Source organism: Staurois parvus, unplaced genomic scaffold (genome assembly GCF_062004578.1).
Source record: "Staurois parvus isolate SC_StPar_1 unplaced genomic scaffold, SC_StPar_1.0 ptg000207l, whole genome shotgun sequence".
Taxonomy (NCBI): Eukaryota; Metazoa; Chordata; class Amphibia; order Anura; family Ranidae; genus Staurois; species Staurois parvus.
In genome coordinates this window covers 2,032,970-2,046,268 of record NW_028318003.1, presented here as the reverse complement: position 1 = coordinate 2,046,268, position 13,299 = coordinate 2,032,970, and the positions used below count along the sequence as shown (strand labels likewise).

General features: G+C 44.0%; 1 protein-coding gene across 2 annotated transcripts in view; it reads left to right on the top strand.

The window, feature by feature from the left end:
• Positions 1–1,065: 1,065 nt before the first annotated feature.
• TBCEL (tubulin folding cofactor E like) overlaps positions 1,066–13,299 on the top strand; it is an 82,194-nt gene continuing 69,960 nt past the window's right edge. The window contains exons 1-3 of one of the 2 annotated variants that reach the window (XM_089678548.1): positions 1,072–1,141; positions 8,013–8,081; positions 10,112–10,133. The gene's annotated coding sequence lies outside the window, so the exon portion shown is untranslated. Of the gene's footprint in view, positions 1,142–8,012; positions 8,082–10,111; positions 10,134–13,299 lie in introns of both variants that reach the window. The other variant, XM_089678547.1, reaches the window with a different exon arrangement.

The window sequence follows — 13,299 nt, the reverse complement described above, 5'->3', positions numbered from 1 at the left end:
AGGCCATAGAGGTGATTGGACCACCTGAATCCAATGATTTGAATGGGTGTCTCAATACTTTTGGTGAGAGAGTGAGTGTGTGTGTGTGTCTGTGTGCGTGCGCACTCATGGGTTAGACAAAAAACAAATGTAAACATCACGATTTGCAGGTTTGAAAGTGCCATGTTTTGCGTTGAATGCAGAAGTGATGTAGCATTCTTTTGCTTCCGCTGTGTGATGAGACACTAACAGGTGAGAAGCCTCACTTTGGTCATTCAGTACTAGTAAAACAGAGTCATGTCAGAGCTTACTGAGCTTCAAAGAGGGCAAATTGTTACTTGCTTAGCTGATGCCTCAGCGACTAAACTTACAAACGTATTTGCCATGTCGTGAGGTACAGCATTACTGCAGAACTCAGCTTCAGTCCCATGAAGACGGAGATTGGACTCCTATCCCAGGTCACAATGTCCTTTTGTCTCTTTGGGTCAGCTGACCATGTCATCCGCAAGTATCAGACAATGTTTTCCCAGAAACTGGATATGCCGTTATAACCTGATATTCTACCTCACAACACGGCAAATATATTGGTAACTCTGAGGCACCAGCTAGCTGAGTAAGCGCTGACATGACTCCATATTACTAGCAGAGCAAGTAGTGAATGATAAAAGTGAGGCTTCCCACCTGTTACCTAGGTGTCTCATCACACAGCAGAAGCAAAAGAATGTTACATCACCTCCACTTTCAATACAAAACATGTAATCACTTTCACACCTGCAATTATGTAGTTTTTTTGGTCTAACCCGTATATACGGTAGATATATATATATATATATATATATATAAAACAGCTCATGTGCTTTCCTCTACACCGGACGAATGACACATAGTACGGTGTACTCCAAGAAGACGTGGTATTGGGAACCATAGCACATTATTTCCCTCTGATACACCAGCCCAAGCCTCTCCGTCCTCTTTCTATTTACTACACACACACCTGACCCTCGTCCCGGAAACACTTCCCGCTCAAGCGCGCCTCTTTCCCCTCCCAGCGCGGTTATCCCGTAGAAGGCGGGAGGACAGGAACAGCGCATGCGCGGGAAAAATCTTATCTCGCTCAGCTGCTGGAGCCGCGAATTTGGCTGGCGCATGCGCGGTCGGCACGGTGAGTACCTGAGGGGTACTGATGTATAGGGCCGACTGATACGGGACGGAATAATTGCATTGTCTCAGTGCCTCGGCTGTGTCTGTAGTAATGTGGGATTAGTGTGCAGAAGCAGAATGAGAGGGTGTGAGGATGGGTGGTCTCCCTTCTGTACACCTGTGCAGGACATGGTCAGTGAGTAGGGTGGGACATTGCAGCCCAGACTCTATAGGACATTACAGGGCCACTACTAGGAATGAAGCCCCCAGACACAGGCTCCTGGTGTACTCCATCTCCTCGCTGGAGGAGTCATTGTGAGGTGACTGAGTCAGGGGTGATAAATGTAATGAGGGGGAAGGTGAGCTCCAGGCACACAGATAATATATCTACTGATGGGGAGAGACAAGTCCTGGCCTTCCAGATTTGTGTGTGAATGGGCAGTGGTCATTCACAGGAGCACAGCTCAGGAGTGAGCCTGCTTGAGTGCCCCCAGAGCAAGAGGCTAGCTATTGGGGCACTTGGCAGGGAGGAGGAGCCAGGAGTACCAGCAGGGGGACCCAGAAGGAAAAGGATCAAGGCTGCTCTGTGCAAACCATTTTTTTTAAAATAAAAAGCATATTATACTATTAGAGGTATTTAGATAGCACCATGAAATGACACAGCGCTTTACATGTGTGTATTTATTGTACATTCACATCAGTCCCTAACCCTCAAGGGGTGTACATTCTAAGGTCCCTAACTCACATTCATACATACACATACTAGGGTTCATTTAGACAGGAGCCAGTGAGCCTACCAGCATGTCTTTAGAGCGTGGGAGGAAACCAGAGTACCCAGAGGAAACCCACACAGGGAGAACATGCAAACTCCCAGGCAGGTGGTGCCATGGTTGGGATCCAAACCAACGACCCTAATACTGCCAGGCGGAAGTGCTAACCATTGTGCTGCCAATCGTTTTGCATAGAGCAGCTCCAAGCCTCCTCTTCTTGGGTCACCCACTAGTGCTGTAGGCTCCTCCTCTTCTCGGGTCACCCACTAGTGCTGTAGGCTCCTCTTCTTGGTGCCCCCTCATAGAAAGCTGTTTCTTATGGTGGATCATCTGGGGGCTCGACCCTAAGTCGGGCTGTGTGCGTCTATTAACAAACACCGCACTACTTGGCCACTTCCCTTGCTCTTTGCTCACAGTATTTAATTGACATCAGCAGGAGCCATTGGCTTCTGTAGCTTTTCCATTGCAGTCTATAGAACCAAAAAAGTCCCTGACCCTTTCCAAAAAACGCACTGGGTGAAAACACACGGATGTGAACATGTCCCATAGGAAATCATGTTAAATGGACTGTACTGCAGAAAAGGCTTAGGTGTAAACCTAGGGTAAGATACTTTATGTCTGGCTGGAGTTCAGTATTACACCTATGCGATCCGATTCTGCACATCGCACTGCGTTTTGCGGACCAATTCTAGTGTGTTGTTAACATACACCCCCGTATTGGTTCACATGAATGGGGTACGATTCTGATGCGGTGCAGAATTCGCACAGAAAACGCTGCAAATTCCACACCGCATCAGTGTGAGCCCAGCCTGAATGACTGATCTCCTTGGCATAATTGCTTTGTTTTGTTGAATATAGCTGTCAATTGGATGCCATTAAGGACATTCAAGAGAAGTTTTGGTTGGGAGTTTTATCAATTAAAGCTTCATCTAAACTAGGCATTACCTTTACCCATTGAGGGGCCTTGGGGGGGGACTTAAAGTGGTTGTAAACTTTTTTTAATGTTACCTACAGGCAAGCCTATAATAAAGTGTACCTGTAGGTAAAATGTACATCTCCTGAACGTGCACCTGTTAGGAGATATTCTCTCTTCATGTAATCCGGTACATGCGCTCTGTAGCGAAGGCATAACCGTGTCATTCCATTGTAATGCACACTAGCACATTATGTTTTTACCTTGCAGGGGATTTTTTTGTTATGATGGACGCGGTTTACTACTGCTTTAAAGAGATTAAACAATTCCTTCTACATAAGTTGTACCTGTGTATCTTTAGCCATTTCTCTATTGTTCTAAAACCCAAAGGATTGTTCTCAGCAGTAGAAAGGAGTGGGCGGAGAGATATGACATCACACACTGCAGACCTAGAGCACAGATCTTCCTTGGAAGGAAGGAACACACCCCACTCTAACAGGTTCATAGAGAAAAATTCAAAGATGCGGATACCTGCTGTGTGCTGAAGGAGGGGCAGGGAGGGGTTGTCTTCTTAGAGGTGTCAGCTTAGAGTTCTATAAGTGACTCATCCGGACAGCAGAGGGTTTAGAGAAGAACTTCACTTGGTGCTTTGGATTCAGGCTAGTACCTACCATACAGCGATGTGCTTTGTTCAGTTTTTATGTCCAAGACTTACAACCACTTTAATGGGGTTGATTTACTAAAGGTAAATAGGCTTTTCACTTTGCAAGGGAATTTTTTCCAGATCTTAGAGAATGAGGTGAAAATTCCCTTTGCAAAGAATACCTGATCACGTGCCATGAAGAAAACAAAAAGGAATTTTTACTTGCACATGATTGGATGGTGGTGAATGAAGTGAAGCTATGCTGACTTCCAAGTTCTAGGCAAAAGTCCCTTGCAAAGTTAACGGTCCTGTGATTGGACATGGTGGATCACAGGTAAAAAGTACAGAGCCAATGAAAGTATCTCTGTCTGGCATGATTGCTGTGACCAATCACAGCATCATATTGTGTATACAAAGGCTGTCATTTAAAGTTGTGTCTCACTCAGAAAGCTCTGGTTTTCTGATTGGTATAGGAGAGGAAAGAAAGCCTCTTGGCCACAAACTAGCAATCCAGTAACCGTGCCAACTGTATTGGAACTGACTCCTCTGACCTGTATATTAACCCCTCACCTCCCACTGTATGTTACCTGCACATTATTTGTATTTAATATTTGGGTAAGGGTAACAGATTTTTTTTGTTTGTTTTGTTTTTTCAGATAGGTCTTCTTTTTTTTCTCCTTTGGGTACAGTGTTGCATGACAGAGCAATTGTCAGTCAAACTATTAGGTCCCTTTCACACTGGTGGTCTGATCAGTTTTTCAGGTGGACCGGATCGGACCATCCATAGATCTCTATGGACCAGTGGGTGGAAATGGAAAAGCGGTCTGTTTCCTTTCGACCGCCCCGTAGAAGTCAGCAGGCTGTGTCTTTGTCCGTTCTTCAGCAATGGAGAGGACACAGACCTATCATTCGCCTGCTCAGTGGGGATCAGCAGAGAGATCCCCACTGAGCAGACAGATCCACTGATGAGGGGTGGATTAAACATCAGGGGTGTGGAAATTAAAAAAAAAAAATACTTGTCCAAGGGACTAAATCGGGGTCCCAATCTACTTGTCACTCACAACAATCTACTTGTCCTGATAAAAAAAATGTTTTAAACTAAAACCGTATTTAAATAAGGCTGACCTTCCCTTCACTCAGCAATCACGCCTCTGACCATACCTATAGAGGTGTCCTGCTGAGAGTGGGGATGGTCAGAGGTGGCTGGGGATGGACAGAGGTGGCATGCGGAGCGTGGGGATAGTCAGAGGTGGTGTGCGGGGATGGTCAGAGGTGGCGTGCGGAGTTCGGGGATGGTCAGAGGTGGCTGGGGATGGACAGAGGTGGCATGCGGAGCGTGGGGATAGTCAGAGGTGGTGTGCGGGGATTGTCAGAGGTGGCGTGCGGAGTGCGGGGATGGTCAGAGGTGGCTGGGGATGGACAGAGGTGGCATGCGGAGCGTGGGAATGGTCAGAGGTGGCATGCGGAGCTAGTGGATGGTCAGTAGTGGCGCGCGGAGCTAGTGGATGGTCAGAGGTGGCGTGTGGAGCGTGGGGATGGTCAGAGGTGGCATGCGGAGCTAGTGGATGGTCAGAGGTGGCGTGTGGAGCGTGGGGATGGTCAGAGGTGGCATGCGGAGCTAGTGGATGGTCAGAGGTGGCGTGTGGAGCGTGGGGATGGTCAGAGGTGGCATGCGGAGCTAGTGGATGGTCAGAGGTGGCGTGTGGAGCGTGGGGATGGTCAGAGGTGGCATGCGGAGCTAGTGGATGGTCAGAGGTGGCGTGTGGAGCGTGGGGATGGTCAGAGGTGGCGTGCCAAGCGTGAGGATGGTCTGAGGTGGCATGCAGACAGCAGCATGGATGAGTGGAGAGGTTGCTAACTCTGGTGTAGCATGAAGATCTGTTCATGCTTCACTGGTGTCCGCTCCGCAAAAAGAAAAAAAGTAAACCCTTCTGCTTGCCCACAGTAGGGCTAAATGGAAATAAAAACCACGTGCCCGATGTCCAGAACTGCATGTCCCGGGCGTTGGGCGATATGAATTGCACATCCCTGAACATGTTGGTACTGAAGTGGGTATATTTACCAACAACTATGCAGTATGAGGGACATCCTGACGGAATACAAATTGGCCTCGCACTATCAGGGGTGTGGACATTTTTTAAAAAACTACTTGTCCAGGGACTAAATCGAGGTCACAATCCCTCATGACAATCTACTTGTCCTGATAAATCATTTTAACACCTCCCTGCCTGTCTCTAGCACCGCACCCGGGGACAAGCGGGGAAGGGATAGACCTTGCATTGTGATGAGCACTGACTGAGTTCTCATCAGGAAAGAGAATGTCAATCTCTCTTAACGCTCAGCAGAAGCGGATCTGCTGTCCCTATTCCACACATTGACAATGTTAGCTCTGCCCTCATGCTGTCACTCACAGCATACTCCAGCACTAGCAGTGAGTCTCACAGTCTCCCCATCTGCGCACACTTACATGTTTTATCCCTTGCATATGACCCCGGAGCGCCCACACCCACTTTGCTGTGTGTGACCTGCAGCTGACAAATGTCCTTGTACCAGAGCTTGTCCATCACACTGGAACAGAATCTCTGCAACAGTGCCACCATCTTGAGATGCTCACATGGTTCTAGGGCATATTACCCCTTCCCTGAATGTTCTGTGTGTGCTGTGGGGACGAGGCCTAGCCTCCACCAGATCCCTTTGCCTTACATACATCCTCGAACAATAAGCACTGGACTCCTAACAGGTTTTTCTGGGAATTCACAGAGAGTCACAACTATATGGAGGAGAGACGGTGACCCTGGCAGAAAAAATGGAGCCTGGCCAGACAAGGGATCTTAATCTGTGCTTAGACAAAACAGACAGCAATAAAAGAGGCATCACATAAACGGACAACTGGTGTCAGCGAATGGACACCTGATTCTGCTGATCCTGTCAAGGGCAAGACGAATGCAGGGCTGGTCAGGGGAGATCTCTCCCCATTGGCTCATTGCTTTCTGAATGCTGCCTGTTCCTTTTGAATGGTTCTTTTTTTTTTTTTTATAATATGTTTTCATTGTATTTTTAATAAATTTACAAAGTTCCAAAATACAGAAAGTAGGAAGAGGAGAAAGAAAAACAAAGGTAAATTTACAAGTGCCAAGAGGAATACAGGAACTATTAGGCTCCTTTCACATGAGTGGTCCAATCAGGTGTGTCTGTCCGTTTTTCAGTCTGCATCCAGTCTGTTCCACTAAAAACAAACAGGAGATCTGTTCCCCTGTGTCTGGATGGATCGAATTGGACAGCAGTCGGGTGTAAATAGACAAGCAGTTTGTTTACATCTGACTGCCCATATAGGAGAACGGGCTGCACTCTGCTTATGTAGGACCTGTCATCTACCCATTCTGCTTTGCCCAGTGTGGATCAGTGGATAGATCCCCTGCTAAACAAGCGGATTGCAGGTGAAGTCCACCCATGTGAAAGGGTCCTTAACCGCTTCCCGACCGCCCTATACCAGATATACTGCTACAGGGCGGCACGGGTGCGCAAAATCACGTATATATACACGTGATTTTGCATTTCTGGGTAGGGGACGTAGGCCCTACCCGCACCGTCATTCTTGGCCGTAGCTGTCAATCACCGGGTCCCGGCCTGTGATTGCCGAGCATCTCCGACGGGGAGGAGAGCTGTTTGCAAACAAAACAGTTCTCCCTGTCAGATCATGCACACTGCTTTGGATGACTGTGCACAGCACAGCCATGCAAAGCAGTTTGATTACAGTGAAACACAAACACAGTGCCCCATAGTAAAACACACCCAACACACAGTTAACTCTTTGATCGCCCCTCATGTTAACCCATTCCTGCCCAGTGCCATTAGTACAGTGTCAGTGTTTTTTTATAGCACTGATCACTGTATTGGTGTCACTGGGGATGTCAGTGACACCAAGTCAGTTCCCCCCAGTGTCAGAATGCCTGCCGCAGTCCCTCTTAGTTGCTGATCACCGCCATTTCTGGTACAAAAAAAAATTCCAGTATCTATACTGCCATTTGTAAACGCTATAACTTTCACGGAAACCAATTAATTTACACGTACTGGGATTTTGTTTAGCAAAGACTTGCAGCAGAATACATTTTGGCCTAAATTTATGATGAAATTTGATTAAGTTTCAGGGCTGATTGTCCCTGTGCTGATCACATGTACTCTCCAAAAGGAAAAAACTCTCTAGCAATACACACTAAACAGAGCATGTGCAGCTTGCCCCCAATGCTCTGTTCTATTAGCAGATGGATTGGGGACTGTGGAAGGAGAAGATCAGAGAAGGGAGGATGAAACAGCCTTTTTACACAATGCATAGGATTAACCCCTTAGGTTCCACAGTGAGTATAACAAGCACGCTTTACTGCATATACAGACTGATTTTACTGTTGTGGGTTTAGTAACACTTTTAAGGCTAGTTAGGTGTAAGCTCAAATTCTGCTTTAAAAATAAGTATTTGGTTTTATCTTATATCTTTTATGTAAATAGCAGTGCAATATGTAGCTCTTTGCTTAAGAAGTTTGTAATTTGATTAAATTTCTCTTGTTTACAGGGGAAGTAGAAGTGACATTTGGGAACAGGACCCACCTATGTAAAGGATAGAATAGAAGCTCTTCAGTTGGTAAGTCACAACTAGCTCACTGTTATCTAAGGTAAAGTCTTTGAAGTTCTGTATTTGCTATTGCATATCATTGTTTACTCGTGCATTTCCTGTTAGGCGAGTTAAAGTGATTGTAAAGTAGTTTTCTAATAACAACCCTGATATAATTAACTGCTCTGTGAAGTTGAATTGCACAGTATCCCCTATCCTCCTCTATTCAGGTCCCCCGCCAGTGCTCCTGGCTCTTGCTCTTCTTGGTGTTCCTCCATAGGAAGCTACTTCCTATTGTGGCACAACTGCGGGCTCGATCTATAGGCACACCGCTCCCTTTTCACTGTATTTGACTGGCAGCAGCAAAAACCAATGGCTTCTGGTGTCGTAGCAAAGCCTATGAAAAGGGGGAGAACCACTAAAGACAGGCACAGACCTGGACCAAGTGAGGACTCAGGTAGGTTTAAGGGGGAATGATGGGGCAATACTGGTATCTAAACGTTTTTTTACCTTAATGCATTAAGGTAAAACAGGTTTATACTTTCGAATCACTTTAAAGTGTATGTGAAAAAACTATTTTGCATTTCCATGTAGCGGGGCGCGATTGCCATACCCGCACCGCCAATCAATCACCGGGTCCTGGCCGGTGAATACTCGCAGGCGCTTGGTGAAAAAAACGGACATATCGTCAGATTGGCCACGAGAAGGCGAACAGTTTGGTAGGTCACACGCATTGTCTTGAATACATAGGAAAACAGAAAAGTAGATCTCGCAAACTGTACAGTGTATAATTTCATAATTCATATCTAATCAATCCTCAGACATGTCTGCCTAATAATCTATCCGCGAGTGGAATGTCACTTGTGCAGATGGAAAGTTATGGGCCAAAATATGAGTTATGGGAGATTTTGGCTCTAGTTGAGGTATCCGCCCATATCTACATGCCCTAAACGGGGTATTGGTCCTTGACTTCAGAGACACCCCTTGCTGGGGAACAACAAAATAGGCTGTCAGGCCTAAGAGAGCTGAGTTGAAGACTTCTCCCATTTTAACATCACTACCACCTGGGGAGAGCCGTGCCCTTTTGCTCTGAAACTTGGATCTGCTAACCCAGGACTTTGGCAAGTACCTTAACCCTTTCACCTCTCTCTGATATCTCTTTGCTATGCTGTTGGTCTCTGTATATTTATATATAGATATCTTAGTTACATCTTTTTCTGTAAATATTTTTATTGCAAACGTTTGACCTTTTAGTAATAAATCTTTCCTTCTGAAAGTGTTGAACTGTTTCTATAGTGCTTTATTGCAATTTACGAATTCCTGCCTCTAAAGAGAATGCTACTGTGTTTGTTTAACCCTCTGCATAATCGGCCTGCGGTGACCATATTATGCAGACGATTATCTCAACCATTATAGTGTTTTAGCTGATATCGCAGAGTTTCCTCTTTCTCTGTACAAAAAGGAGGTGGTGGCAGTGTGAAGGGTTAATTGCGTAATTAACCTGACCCAGTAACAATTGCTCAGGCTGCCGGTCCAATTAGCTGGAAACTTGTTGTGCAGGGTGCAGCTGGGTGTGGCATTGTTACGCACGTGACATCGCGGTTTCAGATCGGCTAGTCCTTCGGTCACGAGTTTGGTGAGAAGGTCTGGGGTCTGACGCCGCGATCATGACAATATCATCTTTGGACTTTGTCCTATACGAGTCTAAAAGCACCTCTGTACTGTATATCTTTGTCTATTTTCAAAGAATGCTGTTGGATTTGTATGTTATTCCTAAGAATCTTCTGTAACTGTTTGCTCTGCTCCTTTTGAAGTTTGGAAATCAACAATTGAAAAAAAAAAAACCTAAAAAATAACATTTTTAAATACAATTTGGGATTTCAGATTGCTGTCCATTCTCCACAACACAGGAGGTGAGGGAAAATCTCTCTCTCAATGGGGATGCAGATAGCAATAAAAGCACGTTTCAGTATTTTCAACTTCTATTAGATTTAAAAAAAAAACAAAAAAAAAAAAACCTCTCTAACTCATATTTTCCCTGTTTATGCTGCTGGGTATAGGCATACTTTTCTACTAGAGAAGGTAAGGGATTTTGTATTTCTTCTCTGGACATCTTTAATTTCATTACTGCTAAAGTTGTGTTTGAAGTAATTCTAAAGCCAAAACCTCTTTTTTTTGCCACCTTTGTCTATTTAGGGAGGTTACCTAATAGACTCAACAGTATAGAGATAGCTTTCTTATATGAGGAAAATCCCCTCTGAGGATTTAATGACCTGGGAGGGAAGTGGGGTAGGGTGATGGTAAAACAGGCGATTGGGCTGCGGTTCTATAGTCCCCTGACTGCCCACCTGAAGAAGAACATGCAGCCTCTCAGGGCAAAGATTTAACACCATCATATTCAGTAGACATAACTTATGTAATAGGGTCCTTCTGAAGAATTTGCCATAGCAACAAAACACATCAAGGGGTAAAGCAACAATACAAAATAAAAATCTCCTTACGGTCTGCCGATGGCAGCCAGGTTTCAAGTTGGAGCGGTGATAGGAGTGTGTCTTCACACTGGAGACAAATGAGAGTCTGCTCGGGAGTAATAGTGGTTATGCTTTTACTTGCTGCAATTTAAAGGTAGATGTTTGTGAGTAGATTTGAAGATTTCCAATAACATTTTTAGTTGTGACCTGCTACATTATGTTAGTATTCTTTCTTCTTTGTGAGCTGTGACCGTGCGGAACACATTATGGTGATGATACGGAAAGAGCAGATCTGTGGCTTAGATTAAGTGAGATGACAATTTAATTTTATCTCAAAACACGGGAAGGTTTCTTCACAGTGAGAGCTGTGAAAATGTGGAATAGACTCCCTCAAGAGTTGGTTCTGGCCAGCTCAGTGGATTGCTTCAAAAAAGTCCTGGATTCTTTCCTAGATACACAGAATATAACTGGATACTAACATTTATAGGTAAAGCTGATCCAGAGAATATCCGATTGCCTCTCTGGGGATCAGGAAGGAATTTTCTTTCCTGCAGGAGAAAATTGGATTATGTTTTGCTGGGGTTTTTTTTGCCTTTCTCTGTATTTAGGATAACTTTTTTTTTTAATGGTTCAACTGGATGGACTTTTGTCTTTTTTCAGCCAAAAAATTTGGTGAGTGCGGTATGCTTACAGGTGAAGAGACCATTGATGGCTATTTATTACCATGGGCATCGTTTTGTTCATTTTGCATGAACACTTTTGACATTTTCACTTTTGTAACAGTATCATTCTTACATTGATACTTTGTTTACACAAATGGTTTATTTGTTGTTTAAGGCTCCATACACACTGGGCGTTTTAATAACGTTGGTAACGTTAGCTGTGTAAAGTCACATTAAAACTGAGTTTTTCAGCGTTTAGCATTTTTGCATTGATGTTTTGCCGCATTATTTTCACGTTTGTGGTTTTTAGCATTTTTTTTTGTACCAAAAAAATATTTTTTTCTGCTAAACAAAAGTCCAAAACGCGTATGACGCGTTTTTCTGTGATTTTTAGCGTTCAAGCATTTTTACAGCTAAAAAACCTCTCTAGAAACCCACTAGTTCTGGGGGGCTTTTTCCAGCCAAAAAACATTGATTACAGTCTGTGTGCATGGACACATAGGATAACATGCTGGGGAGTTTACTGGCTGTAAAAAAAACAAAAAAAAAAAACACCAAAAGCTGTAAAAACATCCAGTGTGCATGAGGTCTTATATTCAAGTAGGGTGGCTCAGCGCTGGGCTCTTGGAGGTGACACAAAAGGAAAAAAAATGTTTTGACTTTAGAAACGCTTTGAAGCGGATCCCTGTGCAAGTTGGAAGTCACTGTGATAGGCACTGTGTCCCATACAGATCAGCTGCGCTGCTGCATTGTGAAGACAAGGGGTTGTTTGCTTGGCATGTGTGCCATCCAGAGAACACTTTGACATCACCAACCTACCTCTCCCCCTCACCCAGTCAGAGAACACTTTGCACTCATTGAGAGACTGTAGAGTGTTACTTGAATGTCACCCATTTTCTTGTGTTCCTGTGTCAGTTGCTCAGCACAGGACTAGAAAGCTAGTGGAGATCATTATAGTAGTGGTGCCTACTAGAATGATTTCCAGCTTCCACAGGGATCCAACAGGTATGGCACATACATGGACAATCCAGTTATCCAGTATACTGTGTGCTATATGTCCTCATCCTTAAATTAGGCATATACAAACAAAAAGTGGTAGTAGCCAGGGACTTTTTGAGGAACATATAAGAGAACACTGCATATATAAAACCATACATTTTTTTGGAACATTCAATAAAAGAACAAAACACAAACCAAGCATTAAAATATTGCGTATAGGGTTCAGTTAGTGTTTAGGTCCAATATACTTCATGCAGACTTGATGGTTTTGATGGAAAAATCTTCTTCAGGGGTGTATGTGTAAGAGATATAACATATATAAATAATAGACACATTCTAATTTGAAATGCTCATATAACTATACAAGCATATCTATAGAAACAATATTTGTTTATACCAGCATGATGAGATCCACGATTCACATTGTGATAAAACCATATATTCACTGGAATTCAAACAAAGTGTATGTCGTCTCCTTTGCCATGGTGGGGAGTGAAAAGGGAGGCTAGGAAGCTCTCATACGATATGTGGTCAGTTATCATTCATAATCTACCAGCAAAAAAAAACTGGCATCAAAGTGAGAAATAAGATACCTATAATGCATGTATAAATAAATCCTGATAGTTACCCAATTAAAAGGACACATCAGATGAAAAATAAGAAGTCTAATCATCCATATTTCAAGCAGAACATAGAGGATTTAAGGCTTTTTTACATCCTATAATCCAACCCTTCTTAATGCCTGTGGCATAGGCAGCCAAAGATCAGCAGAGCTTGAATGAGTAAGGACTCATTTCCTACAAGGAAAAAAAGTCAAATTTATGGGGGAATATCCATGCAGAAGAAACCATAAGAGTAAAAAGGGGAGATTGGGAAGGGGGTGAAAGGAAAGGGGGGGGGGGTGAAGGGGGAGGAAAGGGAAAAAAGGAAGAGAAGAAGAAGAAAGAGAAAAGGGTAGGAGGAAAAAAGAAAGAGGAGAGGAAGGGAAAAGAAAAAGGAGTTATGATAAAAACACAGAGCATATCCCAAAATAAAGATTCTCACCAGGATATCCTTCCTTTCACATACGGATTTCCAGTGAGCAGTCACAAGGTCAGATCCTACAGGCTTGCCTTA